This window comes from Rhinoderma darwinii, chromosome 1 (genome assembly GCF_050947455.1).
Source record: "Rhinoderma darwinii isolate aRhiDar2 chromosome 1, aRhiDar2.hap1, whole genome shotgun sequence".
NCBI lineage: Eukaryota > Metazoa > Chordata > Amphibia > Anura > Rhinodermatidae > Rhinoderma > Rhinoderma darwinii.
In genome coordinates this window covers 90,733,208-90,748,012 of record NC_134687.1, presented here as the reverse complement: position 1 = coordinate 90,748,012, position 14,805 = coordinate 90,733,208, and the positions used below count along the sequence as shown (strand labels likewise).

Sequence of the window (14,805 nt, the reverse complement as noted above, 5' to 3'; positions counted from 1 at the left end):
TGTTCAGCGTTGCCATTCAATGCAGCGCTACTCTCTCCTGGTGATCAGCGCCGCAAGGACGGAGTTCAGTGACCACTCTAAAAGAAAGAGCAAAAGTTGACAGTTCTCTCTACTATGTGCAATTCCCCTAAACGGGTGTTCAGTAGCCGCAATCTCTCCTATGTGCACCCCCCCAAGCTGGTGTTCAGTACTCGCGCTCTCCTGACTGCAGAGCCCCCAAGTTGGTATTTAGTAGCCGTGGTCTCTCTGAGGGTATGTTCACACGGAGTGTTTTCAGATGTAATTCGGGCGTTTTACACCTCGAAATATGATTGAAAAAACGACTCCATTTACGCCTACAAACATCTGCCCTTTGCTTGCAATGGGCTTTACAGTGTTCTGTTCTCACGAGGTGTCATCTTACGCGTCGCTGTCAAAATACGGAAAGAAAAAAAAGACGCCCGCGAAAAAGAAGTGCATGTCACTTTTTGGAGCAGTTTTTCATGGACTCCATTGAAAAACAGCTCCAATAACACCCGTAAAATACGCCGCGAAAAACGCGAGTTGCTACAAAAACGTCTGAAAATCAGGAGCTGTTTTCGCCTTAAAACAGCTCCGTATTTTCAGACGTTTTTTATTAAGCGTGTGAACATACCCTCATGTGCACCTCTGCCAGCTGGTGTTCAGTAGTCTCGTATGCACCACAGATGGATCATCTTTGGAAAGATAGTCTGGGAAAGGATCACACTGAAATATAAAATTAATTAACTGGTTTTTGGCACGTATCTTATAGGACTCTCATGTTTGCGTGGCACACTGAGTACGCCATCATTGAGTTCTCTTTATTGGCACGCCATACAAAAAAAAACAAAAAAACGTTGCCTAACCCTAATCTACACCCTGCAAAAAGATCTTCCAGAGATCTGGGACTCCTTTGACAAACTAGATTACAATAGCAGAGCTGTATACACCTGAAACGCAGCGCATGTACACATGAAGAATGACCACTGTTTCACTTGAGGTTGAGACACTGGAAAAACAAGTCCAACAAACACCACCACATTCATCTGTTCATGTGCTTTATTTGTATGAACAAATACAGGGTTCACCTCTACATTCATGGAACAAGTAAACCCATTGTAGACCTGCACCACCGGCAAACAGCATTTCCGGGGAAAGTTGTGTCTGGCTAAACTTTTGCCCTGCAGTGGCAAATACAGTATTACATAAAAGGCAATAAAATGAATGGCTGTCTATAGTCATGAACAGCTTAAGGCCTTATTCACATGAACGTGTGCGTTTTTAGCGCTAAGTGTTTGCTGCGTGATTTTCACGCATATGCCATCCTTATGACACGCGGTTTTGATGTTTAGAAAAAGAAATGAAGGAGGTGGTTTTATTTTTTCCATTATTTCTTGATCTGCTGTTGCGCGAATCACGCGCGACACACGGAAGTGCTTCCATGTGCTGCGCGTGATTTTCACGCACCCATTGACTTCAATGGGTGCGTGATGCGTGAAAACCGCACAAATATAGGACATGTCGTGAGTTTTACACACCGGAAACACGCTGCGTGAAAATCACTGACCGTCTGAACAGCCCCATAGACTAACATAGGTCCGTGTGAGGCGCGTGAAAATCATGCGCGTTGCACGGCCGTATTACACGTTCGACTGAATAAGCCCTATCACGGACATTAATCACGTTCGTGTGAATAAGGGTATGTGAACACGACCTCTTTTCAGACGTAATGGAGGCGTTTTACTCCTCGAATTACGCCTGAAAAGACAGCTCCAATACGTCGGCAAACATCTGCTCATTGCTTGCAATGGGTCTTACGTTGTTCTGTGCAGACGAGCGGTCATTGTACGCGTCGCTATCAAAATACGGTGCGTAAATTGACGGCTCGTCAAAAGAAGTGCAGGTCACTTCTTGGGACGTTTTTGGAGCCGTTTTCTCATAGACTCTATTGAAAACAGCTCCAAAAATGGCCGTAAAAAATGCCGCGAAAAACGTGAGTTGCTCAAAAAACGTCTGAAAATCAGGAGCGGTTTTCCCTTGAAAACAGCTCTGTATTTTCAGACTTATTTTGTTAATCGTGTGAACATACCCTTAGGCCTAAGTCAGCTGGTGGGTCCCGAGCGAGCCTCTATGACTTTCATATGCCCTATGGTTGTCTTCAGGAGACATTCCTGTTCACAGCTTACAAGAAATGGGGCTGTGTTTTGATATACACGGTCATGTTAAATGTTAAAGGAAGAACAACTGTGATATAAACACAAGGGACAGAGTGTGGCTGCTGAAGGTAAAATAAAGCGCAGCGAGGGCTCGTAACTTAAAGTGCAAAAGTGACCGTACAAAGAAAGTAACTGACAGCGGCTACACTGCATTTTATGTAATGAGCGCTTGGAAGCAAAGTCCAAGCTGTAAAGGACTGACGGAAATAGAGAACACTCAAAACATATGGCATACTTGGAGTGTACGAGTTCCAGCAGGAAATATGAATGAAGTACATGAAATTAAATATTTAGGCGAGTTCCCATGAAGAATAAATTCTATGAAGTTAGTGTACACGATTAGTCACACCTATTGGCAGCAGGCAGTTTATAACCCTGCCCTGAAGGCATGCTTAAAAAGTTGCAGCGTATTGCAACATATTAGTATCCTTAAAGCGCTTGTCTGCTTTGGAAAATCTATTTTTGTTAGAACTGACCGCAGACGATTAGCAGATCACAAAGGGTTCTCCTGCATGGAACCCAGTGATCAGTAGTAATCTGTGGGGGAACCTAGCAGCAAGTGCGTAGTTCCCTTGCAGTGCGACCACAGGCGAAAACGGGTTCTACAGAGAATAGAAGTAGAGTTGCAGTAACCCAGCACGGCCGCTATACAGGTCGGAACCTTCTGATTCCATCACTGTCCCCTGCATAACTTTTGGTACCCGGAGGCAGCCTTATGAAAGGAGCGCCGAACAACGAACGGTCTCCCTGATTGGCGCTCATTTTCACAGCCCATATCAGGCTGTGTAATAGGACCTTAAAGAGGCTCTGTCACCACATTATAAGTGCCCTATCTCCTATATAAGGAGATGGGCGCTGTAATGTAGGTGACAGTAATGCTTTTTATTTAAAAAAACGATCTTTTTTCACGTTAGGAGCGATTTTGGTTTATGCTAATGAGCTTTCTTAATGCCCAAGTGGGCGTACTTTTACTTTTGACCAAGTGGGCGTTGTACAGAGGAGTGCATGACGCTGACCAATCGGCATCATGCACTCCTCTCCATTCATTTACACTGCACTAGCGATATAGTTATATCACTATGTGCAGCTACATACGCAAGCCATAACATTACTAGTGTCCTGATAATGAATACACATGACCATCCAGCCTGGACGTCATGTGTACTCAGAATCCTGACACTTCTGACTCTTTTCTGTGAGATTCCAGCAACGGATACGAAATCTCGTTTAGCTCCGTGATCTCGCGAGATTTGGTTTCACTTGCCGGAATCTCACAAAAAAAAAAAAAAGATTCAGAAGTGTCAGGATTCTGAGTACACGTGACGTCCAGGCTGGTAGTGATGTATATTCATTATCAGGACACTATAGTAATGTTAGGGCTTGTGTATGAGGCTGCACATAGTGATAGAACTATATCGCTAGTGCAGTGTAAATGAATGGAGAGGAGTGCATGATGCCGATTGGTCAGCGTTATGCACTCCTCTGTACAACGTCCACTTGGTCGAAAGTAAAAATACGCCCACTTGGGCATTAAGAAAGCTCATTAGAATAAACCAAAATCGCTCCTAACGTTGTGAAAAAAGATTGTTTTTTTAAAAATAAAAAGCATTACTGTCACCTACATTATAGCGCCGATCTCCTTATGTAGGAGATAGGGCACTTATAATGTGGTGACAGAGCCTCTTTAAGTGATCGCACTTGATGTGCTGACAATTTGTAACATACATTTATAACAGTACGACAACCCTAAGACTAGAGCCGTTTAATAAAAGTACTATATTTTAGAGAATCCAATGGAAAAAACGTCCGAAAAAAAGACCATAGCACTGGGTGTCCACCAGTGGATGTGGAAGGCTACGTTTACACGGAATATGTTCAGGCTCAAGAATATGAGAGTCTGATTTCAAGAGAAAGTGGCTTTTAATTTAGCAGCGTAAAAATACATCTCGTATTTCCCAACAGAAGCGGTTTGCAAGCATATTTCAAGTGTATTTTGGAGTGAAATACGATTGTTTTACGCTCCAAAACACGCCTGAAAATATGAAGTGTGAACGGATGACAATTGCAAGCTAATATATACATTAAGGAGACTATTTATTAATGCCCAATCTCCTAGCTAATCTGACAGACGCTGTCACACTGATAATGCTGGTGAAAATTGTGTCCCAAAAAGTTTATTATTTTAAAAGTTATGAGCTTTTTTTCTGAATATGCAAATGAGGTTATACCAGACAAGTGGATGTCAACAGCACCGATTCTCCTGAGGCGGAGCTGCCTCTCAGCCTCTGACCCTGTCCAATCAGCATGAAGCTGCTTCACACTGTGTGAGAAATGAGATCCTAATCGCAGTTCTAGCTGTGAAACAACCGGAGGTATCACCAGCTAAAAACACAGTCGGGAAAGGAGGCTGTATACTATATGATCACTCTGTTGCTGGGCTGGGAAGAGGAGAACTGTAGGACGATGAATGGACAGCGTCATACAGAAAACATTACACCGCCAATAGAGTGAAAAGAAAGAGTAACTCCCCATTTGGCAAAACAATAATTAAAAAAATCACACTGTAGTTATCAGTATCATCGCACCTATTAGATTAGTTAGGAGAGTTAAGAGATAGGGAATTAATAAACTGGTGACTGATCCTCTTTAAAGGAACAGTGTCACGAAAAAAAAAATGTTTTACATCAGTTTGATTTTAGTGTTTTATTAAAAACTTTTATATTTATTTGTGTTTTTTTTTCCATTTCTGTATGTGTCGATTAACGACACATACAGACATGGAATACGGCAGCTACAGTTCCATAGTGAATGCGAACGGGGCCCGTTCCATCCACTATGCTGTACGCCGTCTGTGTGGGAACGGCGCATGTGCCGCTCCCACACAGTTCAAGTTGAACTGTGCGCCGTCCGGCGCCATTTTCCTGTAGACCGGAAGTCGCAGCCGGACAGTAAGATTACTACTTCCGGTCGCGGCTTCCGGACTTGTGCACTTGGAGCGGCGGTAGCAGACGGAGCGGACGGACCGGAGGGAGCGGCGGCGACTGGAGCAGGTAAGTTATTTCTGTGTATGTAAGTGTTTTACTGTGTGTTTACTAGTGTATGTAAACCTACTACACTGTGTGTTAGCTCAAAAAATGGCGACACACAGTGTAGGAGGTTTGACCGTTCAATCCCCTCGTTTCTCCCGGCACTAGCCAGGATAAACGAGGGGGGATTCTGAGAGCTCACTAGAGCGAGTGAGTTTTTTCCAATTTTGCAGCATAAAGCAATGTGGTTGCTTTACCACATGCAATGCTGCAATTTTGAGAATTGCTCCATCTAGTGACCAGCACTGGGAAATATTATAAATTAGAATCTAATTTATAATATTTCCTGACTCGTGAAAAAAATTAGAACAATGTTTAATCACCTATACACTAATTGTTTAACTAAAAAAAGCGTCACATTCCCTTTAAGGTCATCGACATAGGTACAGTGGAAAGCAGTGGAAACATACCTAACTTGCGGCATCAACAGTTTTGGGGATGAAAACTCCTGACAGACTTCCTTTATAGTATAGTCTTTTTACGTCTGAGGTTCTGGCTAGTTCTTCTGAAGTGCCGCATTTTCAGGTCGGCACTTCAAAAGTTGTTCAAAAGCAACCGCCCATATGGGTGGTTTTAGGGGGAGGGGGCTCCCTCTCTCACCCGATCGGCACTTTGCGATGCAATCGTGGGTTGCCTATCGCAGCCAGGGTCCTAACAAAGGCCCCCAGGTCTGCCTCTAGGGAATGTCTGTTAGGCCATGCCAGAGACAGTAATACACTGCAATACAGAAGTAAATACGGGTGACACCGGACCCGTATTTACGCCAGTATTTACGGGTGGACAAAAATACGGTCGTGTGCATGAGGCCTTAAGTGGATGTTTTAACCACTGATTGGGCAAACTATATAGATATTTTTTTTCTTATTTTTGGAATTTTTCAACAGGAAAAGAGAAAAATAGAAATTTCATCTAGCAAGCCGCAATAAAGAAACAACGCAATTGTCATCTCGCAGGCCGCCATAAAAAACAGTACAAATACCGGCTCACAGGCAATTAAAGGTTAAACATGGTACACTATACATTAACCCCTTAATGACCAGCCTATTTTAGACCTAAAAGAGACTCTGTCACCACATTATAAGTGCCCTATCTCCTACATAAGGAGATGGGCGCTGTAATGTAGGTGACAGTAATGCTTTTTATTTAAAAAACGATCTTTTTTCACGTTAGGAGCGATTTTTGTTTATGCTAATGAGCTTTCTTAATGCCCAAGTGGGCGTATTTTTACTTTCGACCAAGTGGGCGTTGTACAGAGGAGTGCATGACGCTGACCAATCGGCATCATGCACTCCTCTCCATTCATTTACACTGCACTAGCGATATAGTTATATCACTATGTGCAGCTACATACACAAGCCCTAACATTACTACAGTGTCCTGATAATGAATACACATGACCATCCAGCCTGGACGTCATGCGTACTCAGAATCCTGACACTTCTGACTTGTATTTTCCGCGTGCCGAGCATGGTACTGTCACCCTGGACAGTACCATGCTCGGCGCACGGAAACGGAAACACGGAGTGCACACGGAAACCACACGGCCGCTAAAACGGGTTCACGGACCCGTCAAAAGCGGCCGTGAAAACGGTGACGTAAGTGTGCACGAGGCCTTAACGGCTCCCTGCTCTGTTTACTTATTCCGATGCAGCGCCGTAAAAAGGCTACTGCCATCAGAATAAAGCCCGTTAGTGGCCGCCGTAAAAACACTATGGGGCGGTCACTAACGGGTTAAAGACTATGCCTTTGCACAGTTTTTTTTTTATTGCATTGTATGTTTTTTGTTAAATAAAACACATTTCTCATTGGTCTTAACCCCTCAATGACCAGGCCTTTTTTGTCCTTAGTGACCAAGGATTATTTATTAATTTTTTCCCACTGTCACATTCCAAGAGTGATAACTTTTTTTTTTATTTCGTCGACATAGCCGTATAAGGGTAAAAAAAAATATATATCACTTGTTTTGCATCACCGCATTCCAAGAGCCGTAACTTTTTAATTTTTCCGTCAATGTTGCCATATGTGGGCTTGTTTCTTGCGGGACAATGTGTAGTTTTCACTGGTACTATTTTGGGATACATGGGACTTATTGATTAACTTTCATTTTATTTTTTTATGGGGGCGTAACAAATAAAAGTAATTTTGACGTTTATTTTTGCTCTTTTTTTTTTTTAGATGCTGTTCAACCGGCGGTTTAATTAATGTGTTAACTTTATTGTTTGAGTCGTTACGATCGCGGCGATACCATATATACGTAGGTGTTATTTTTTTTTTGACAAATAGTTTATAAACTTTATTTAACCGTTTTACTTTTATTTTGTCCCACTAGGGGACTTCAGTTTGCGATCTTCTGAGTATACGTAGTATACCAAAGCATTGTTGCCTGTCAGTGTAAAACTGACAGGCAATCTATTAGGCCGTGGGTCTGGCATGGCAGAATAGGCAGTTGCTGAAGGCAGACCTGGGAGCCTTTGTTAGGCCCCAGGCTGCTATGGAAAACCATCGGTGCCCGCGATCTTGTCACGGATGTGCCGATGTTGTGACAGAGGGCGCAACATCTCCCCTGTGTTAGCAGAGAGCTATAGTGTAGTGAGAAGATCCTGAGCAAAAGCTCAGAGGGGTAGGGTTCGAAATACATACCCACTATGTAACTGTGTGGGCGTGGGTATGCATAACTAGGGAAGAGAATGTGTGACCAGTGCTGGGGAACGCCCCTAGGGAAGAGAACGTGTGACCAGTGCTGGGGAACGCCACTAGAGAAGAGAACGTGTGACCAGTGCTGGGAAACGCCCCTTGGGAAGAGAACGTGTGACCAGTGCTGGGAAACGCCCCTAGAGAAGAGAACATGTGACCAGTGCTGGGAAACGCCCCTAGAGAAGAGAACGTGTGACCAGTGCTGGGGAACACCCCTAGGGAAGAGAACGTGTGACCAGTGCTGGGGAACGCCACTAGAGAAGAGAACGTGTGACCAGTGCTGGGAAACGCTCCTTGGAAAGAGAACGTGTGACCAGTGCTGGGAAACGACCCTAGAGAAGAGAACATGTGACCAGTGCTGGGAAACGCCCCTAGAGAAGAGAACATGCATAAAACAGATTAAGTACAACTTTTTTTTCTGCAGGGACTTAGTAACATGCACGCATATTGATTTCTAATGTACAAAGGTTTCCTTTAAGTTATAAAAGGTAATTGTAGAAAGCATATAAGAGTAAAAGAGAAAGAAAATCTCTCAGGGAACAAAGAGGAATAAAAAGAGGAAGAGAGGAAAGAGAAAAAAAAAAGAAAAAGGGGAGGAGGTGGGACGGGACCAAATAAGTCTACAAGAAAGAGAGGGATCTGAATTCAGTGGAGTTGCCAGGATTCGAGCGTTATTACCTCTCAAAGAAGCGGTAAGGTCCTCCATTCTTATAATCTCCTGTATTTTGTTAAGCCACAGAGCGACTGAGGGAGGAGTAGTTTGTCTCCACAGGACCAGAATACAACCCCTGGCTATGTTAACCAGACGGCGCACTACTGAGCATCTACTCAGCACGTCCCTCCTTTGCCGCCCGGTCCAGCCTCCATGGATGACACTACAGCCCATGTGACCGCTGCAGCCAATCAGATGAAACGTCATCCCAGGAGGCCGGACTGGAGGAATAAGCAGGTAGCTCTCGGTAAGTATAAATTTGAAAAAAAATAATTCTGGGTTGCGATATTTGCGGTGGAATCGCTGAGATTCCGCCGCAAAAGTCGCAACACTTGGCTTCCTATTGCGGGTTTTACATCTCCATTGAATTCATGCTGCGGATTTAAATTCTGCACTGCAGGTAAATTAACGTTTTCGCTGCAGTTTTTTTTCCGCAGTATGAGCATGAGATTTTCAAAATCTCATCTACTTTGCTGCTACTGTAAATGCTGCAGATTTTCTGCACAGAATTCTGTTGCGGCAATTCCACAACATTTATGCTACGTGGGAACCCGGCCTAAAGGCGGGATTCACACGACCGGGTCCCGCCCGAGCCAGAGTATCGGCCGGTAAAATCGGCCATTTTTCCCAGCCGGTTTGCATTATTTTTGCATCCGTTCCGGGCCGGGCAGATCTGGACAGTGACATCAGCGGCAACTCCTGAAGGGGAATCCCTATGTGTTCGGGGATTCCGCTTCAGGAGTTTCCCCTGATGTCACTGCCCAGATATGGACAGAGACATCAAGCGCTCTGTCCAGGAGCGGAATCCCCGAACACACAGGTATTCCGCTCCTTCAGGGAGCTAAAATGGAGCTAGCACATAGCAGAGCGGGGAGATACCTATAGTGGCGTCGCTACAGCCATGGAAGGTGTCGCCGGGCCAGGGCGCTTTTAAAACAAGCAGGGGAAGGGAGCCAGCGCAGCGCTCCCTTCCACCTGCTGTACACCCCGGCCCTGCCACACAGTGTACAGCCATTCGTCCGAATGGCATAAACTCCTCCTCCTCACATGCACTCTGCGCTGTGAGGAGGAGGAGATAGAGCGCAAGCGACGGAAAACCCGGCCATCACTCGGGACACATTCCGGTGATGGCCGTGTATTACCCGGCCCCATAGACTTCTATGGGAGCAGGGCGGCCGGGTACCCGGCCAAAAATAGAGCATGACGGTTTTCCCGGCCGTCAAAAAATCGGTCGTGTGAATAGCCCCATTAGGGGTCTATTATTCCTAATGCAGCCGGGTGCCGGCCGATTTATAAACGGCCGGGAAACCCTGTCGTGTGAATGAGGCCTAAGGCCTCATTCACACGACAGGGTCCGAGTGTCGGCCGATAAAAAAATGCCATTTTTCCCGGCCGGTTTGCATCCGTTCCGGGCCGTGTTGCAGTTTTTAACGGCCGATTTTGACCCGTTTTTTTCCCTGTCCATTTTAAAATCGGATGAATTTCATTTAAATTTGTTGCCACACACAGCCCTCTGTAGATAATGCCACAGCCCCCCTGGTAGGTAATGCCACCCAGCCCCCTGCAGGTAATGCCACCAAGATCCCTGCAGGTAATGCCACCCAGCCCCCTGCAGGTAATGCCACCCAGCCCCCTGCAGGTAATGCCACCCAGCTCCCTGCAGGTAATGCCACCCAGCCCTTGGCAGGTAATGCCACCCAGCCCCCTGTAGGTAATGCCACCCAGCCCTCTGCAGGTAATGCCACCCAGCCCTCTGCAGGTAATGCCACCCAGCCCCCGGCAGGTAATGCCACCCAGCCCCCGGCAGGTAATGCCACCCAGCCCCCGGCAGGTAATGCCACCCAGCCCCCCCCTTCCAGGAGAAGTCACTGACTTCAATGTCCATATATGGACAGTGTAGTCACTGACTTCTCCTGGAGAGGAATTCCCTGCCACAGGTCGGGAATTCCGCTTCAGAAGTGAGTGACGTCGCTGTGTCCATATATGGACAGTGTAGTCACTCACTTCTCCTGTAGCGGAATCCCCGATCCCCGACCAGAGATTGGGGATTCCGACTCCTAATGGGAGCAAAAAAAGACCCTCCTCCTCACATGCACTCTGCACTGTGAAAAGGAGGAGAGCGAGCGCGAGCAACGGAATACATGGCCATCACTCGGGACACATTCCGGTGATAGCCGTGTATTACCCGGCCCCATAGACTTCTACGGGAGCCGGGCGGCCGGGTAAACGGCCGAAAATAGGGCATGTCCCATTTTTTGACGGCCAGGTTTCCTGGGTAGTCAAAAAAAAAATCGGTCTTGTGAACAGCCCCATTAGGGGTCTATTGTTCCTAATGCAGACGTGTGACGGCCGATTTATGAACGGCCGTCACCCGGCCGGGAAACCCTGTCGTGTGAATAAGAGCTAAGCGATCCTCCTGTTTGGAAGTGAAGGACATGCCCAGATCTCTTTCCAAGTTAAATAAGAGGAAGTAGGAGCGTCAGTCATGGAACATAGCAGGCCATAAAGGTGTGAGAGGGCATCCTGAATCACTCCTTGCGCTGTACATAGGTGTTCGAGCATTAGTGCATGAGTAATCCGAGGGGCCAGGAAGCGATATTAGGAAGTGTCTAAATTGAGTAACTTGCCAGGATATGACAGGTTGAGGGTCAGATATACTGGTCCTTCTCAATGAATTAGAATATCATCAAAAAGTTAATTTATTTCAGTAATTCACTTCAAATACCTTATACTTTAATACTGATTCCCTTATTCTTATGAGGTTTTAGGTATGTGCCTTTTTGCATTGTATGTCACATTTATTCATGATCTTATCCTATGTTAGGAATTACCATATGTATTGAAGTGGGATCCTTATTAGGGTCATTCACGTGTCCGGCAGGTCTGATCTAGTTTGGGGCTTTTGCGCACTTGACGGTGTATCTTATGATGGGTCACTGTTTGAATTCTTGTATACAACATTCTTAACTTGTTTCTCTTCTCCTTTTTGGTGTCAATAAAAATTTTGTTACTGTTTTAATACAATTTTGGCAGTGTATGTCAACATTTTTTGCCCTACTTTCTCTTGTAGTTTCTACCATAAGGTGACAAAAGGAAATCCAAGGAGAAAAAAAAAAAAAGAGCAGGTCATCAAAACTGTATACATATATTGCTAGATAAAAATAATCTTTATTTATAGAGCATAAAAAAAAAAAAAAAAAAAAAGGATCGTCATTTTTGTAGATAGATCCAGTGTTGAAATAGATTTTTCTTTTCACCATTATATACTACCCGGGACATTTTATATATTTCTTCCAATTGGTCGCCTTTAAACAAAGAGCAGTGGGCACAGCTTCAGGATCAGGATCTTTTCTGATCCCAACAACAAGGAAACATAAAACCATTTCCCCTGAAGCAACAAAAACTCTTGTAAGAACCGTCTCCTTTGCATTATTGCATTACAGCCGCCTTCTCTAGCCATATCGGAGAATGTACATTCATCTGCAGCTTTTCCGAAGAAGTGCGAGACTGAACAGCTACAAGCACTTGACCGAACTCGTTATCATGAATCATCCCCTATGTAAACAGTCAGCAGGCTGGAAATATGAACCAGAGACAGCACAGACACAAAGAGATACAAAAATAGCAGCGAGACACGGGAAAAACAAGATTCACATGTGAACAGAACCACGTTATCAGGCGGCAGATTCATACAGGATAATCGCCTTGTGGTCTAATAAAAACTGTCTCGCGAGCCTCACATCAAAAAGTCTGTGACCCCAAGTCACCCCTCCCATTACCTCAATAACCCCCCCACCCCTCGAGTCACTCCTACAATGACAGACAACTCACATACAGGACAGTCAAACCACCACAGAATGCAGCGCAGGACACTGCCGGGTGACACGCCATAACACCTAGTGTGTGACTCCACAAACCGAAACCATGTCCCAAGTGTGTGCCACGTTTCTGCTTCACCCCTCTTCTGCCTGCTTATGCTTATACACACACACACACACACACACACACACAATTATATGTTCAAACTGCTTATTTTCAGGCATATTTCGGAGTGTAAAACACTTGTATTAGGCTCCAAAATATACTTTAAATATCCCTGCAAACTACTTTCCATTGATTTCAATGGGAAATACACTATGCAGTTCATTTGAGGCGTATTTTTTTACACTTTTAGGCCTTATTCACACTAACGTGTTATACGTTCGTGCTACGCTCGTGATTCGCACGGACCTATGTTAGTTAATTGGGCCATTCAGACTGTCAGTGAATTTCACGCAGCGTATGTGTGCTGCGTAAAACTCACGACATGTCCTATATTTGCCCGTGTTTCACGCAGCACGCAGCCATTGGAGTCAATGGGTGCGTGCAAATCGCGCTCGGCACACGGAAGCACTTCCGGGTGCCACGCATGATGCGCGCTACAGTAGTAAAATAAATGAAAACAGAAAAGCACCACGTGCTTTTCTGTTTGTAAACATAAAAACAGTGTCATAATGATGCCGGCTGCGTGAAAATCACGCAGCCGCGCACCATATGCTGATGACACACGGACCTTTTGCGCACGCAAAATGCAGCGTTCTTTGCGCGCGCAAAACTGACATGTCCGTGTGAATAAGGCCTTAGGCTGGGTTCATACTGAGTTTTTTGTAGGCAGAAAATCTGCCTCAAAATTCCGTTTGGAATTTTGAGGCAGATTTTGCTCCACCTGCACGCCGATTTTCGCTGCATTTTTTGCCCGCGGCCATTGAGCACCGCAAGCAAAAAAGGCCGCAAAAAACGCTTTCTCTGCCTCCCATTGATGTCAATGGGCGGTCAGAGACGTAAACTGCCAAAGATAGGGCATGTTGTTCTTTTTCCCGTGAGGCGTTTTTTCCGCCCGCGGGAAAAAACCGCCTCCGCCTCCCATTGAAATCAATGGGAGGCATTTTCGGCCGTTTTTTGGCACGTTTTCCGATGCGGTTTCCGCGTCAGAAAACTCAGTGTGAACTGACCCTAAGGCTGGGTTCACACGACCATGTTACGTCCGTAATGTACGGAACGTATTTCGGCCGGAAGACCCGGACCGAACACACTGCAGGGAGCCGGGCTCCTAGCATCATAGTGATGTACGATGCTAGGAGTCCCTGCCTCGCTGCAGGACAACTGTCCCGTACTTTAATCATGATTACAGTACGGGACAGTAGCTCCACGCAGAGGCAGGGACTCCTAGCATCGTACATCACTATGATGCTAGGAGCCCGGCTCCCTGCAGTGTGTTCGGTCCGGGTCTTCCGGCCGAAATACGTTCCGTACATTACGGACGTAACATGGTCGTGTGAACCCAGCCTAACAGAGTGCCTCGTAAAAAAAATATCATAAAAAGGGATGACAGGTCACTTCTTCAAGCGTTTTACAAGCTAATTTTTTCCATTGACACTACAAAAAAAACTGCTTCAAAATAGCTACATAGCAAAAATCCAAAACGCTTTGAAAATCGGCTCCAAAAACATCTGGATTCCGGGGCCGTTTTCTCTTGAAATCAGCCTTGTATTGTTCTGCTTCATACAGACACTGTGTGAATACCGCCTTACAAGCCTCATAAATACCCTGAAAGTCAAGGAGCAGTGGTCTCCAGCTGCTGCAAAACGACAACTTCCTGAAGACCCAGTCACATGCTGCCCAGGAGTGCTGGGACTTGTAGTTTTGGAACAGGTAGAGCGACCGCTGCTATAGAGACTAGGTCATCTAGGCTTATGGAATTGGTCCACAACAGCTGGAGAACTACAAATCCCACACACAGATTGTGTATTGAAACTAGTAGCCAGTTGTAGAATTGCAAGTCCCAGGACGTCCTACAGCAGTGGTCTGCGATCTGTGGCCCTTCAATTGTGATGGAACTACAACTCCCTGCATGCCCGGAAAGGCGGTGGTTGTAGTATCGCAACAGCTTGGAGACCTTTGCCCTATATATTGCTAATGGCAGACACAGAATTATAAGTTTCATGACTTTCTTGACGCTAGAAGTGAATGCGGATATTAGTGGAAGAACTACAAGCACCAAGATGACCTAGACGCGAAATAATAGGAGCTGTAGTACTACAAGTTTCTAACGCTAGTT

At 45.4% G+C, this 14,805-nt stretch overlaps 1 protein-coding gene across 1 annotated transcript in view; it reads right to left on the bottom strand.

Moving 5' to 3' along the window:
- The window catches only part of LOC142752137 (caspase-3-like), a 36,203-nt gene that overhangs the window by 21,125 nt on the left and 273 nt on the right, over window positions 1-14,805 (bottom strand). The window lies entirely within an intron of this gene.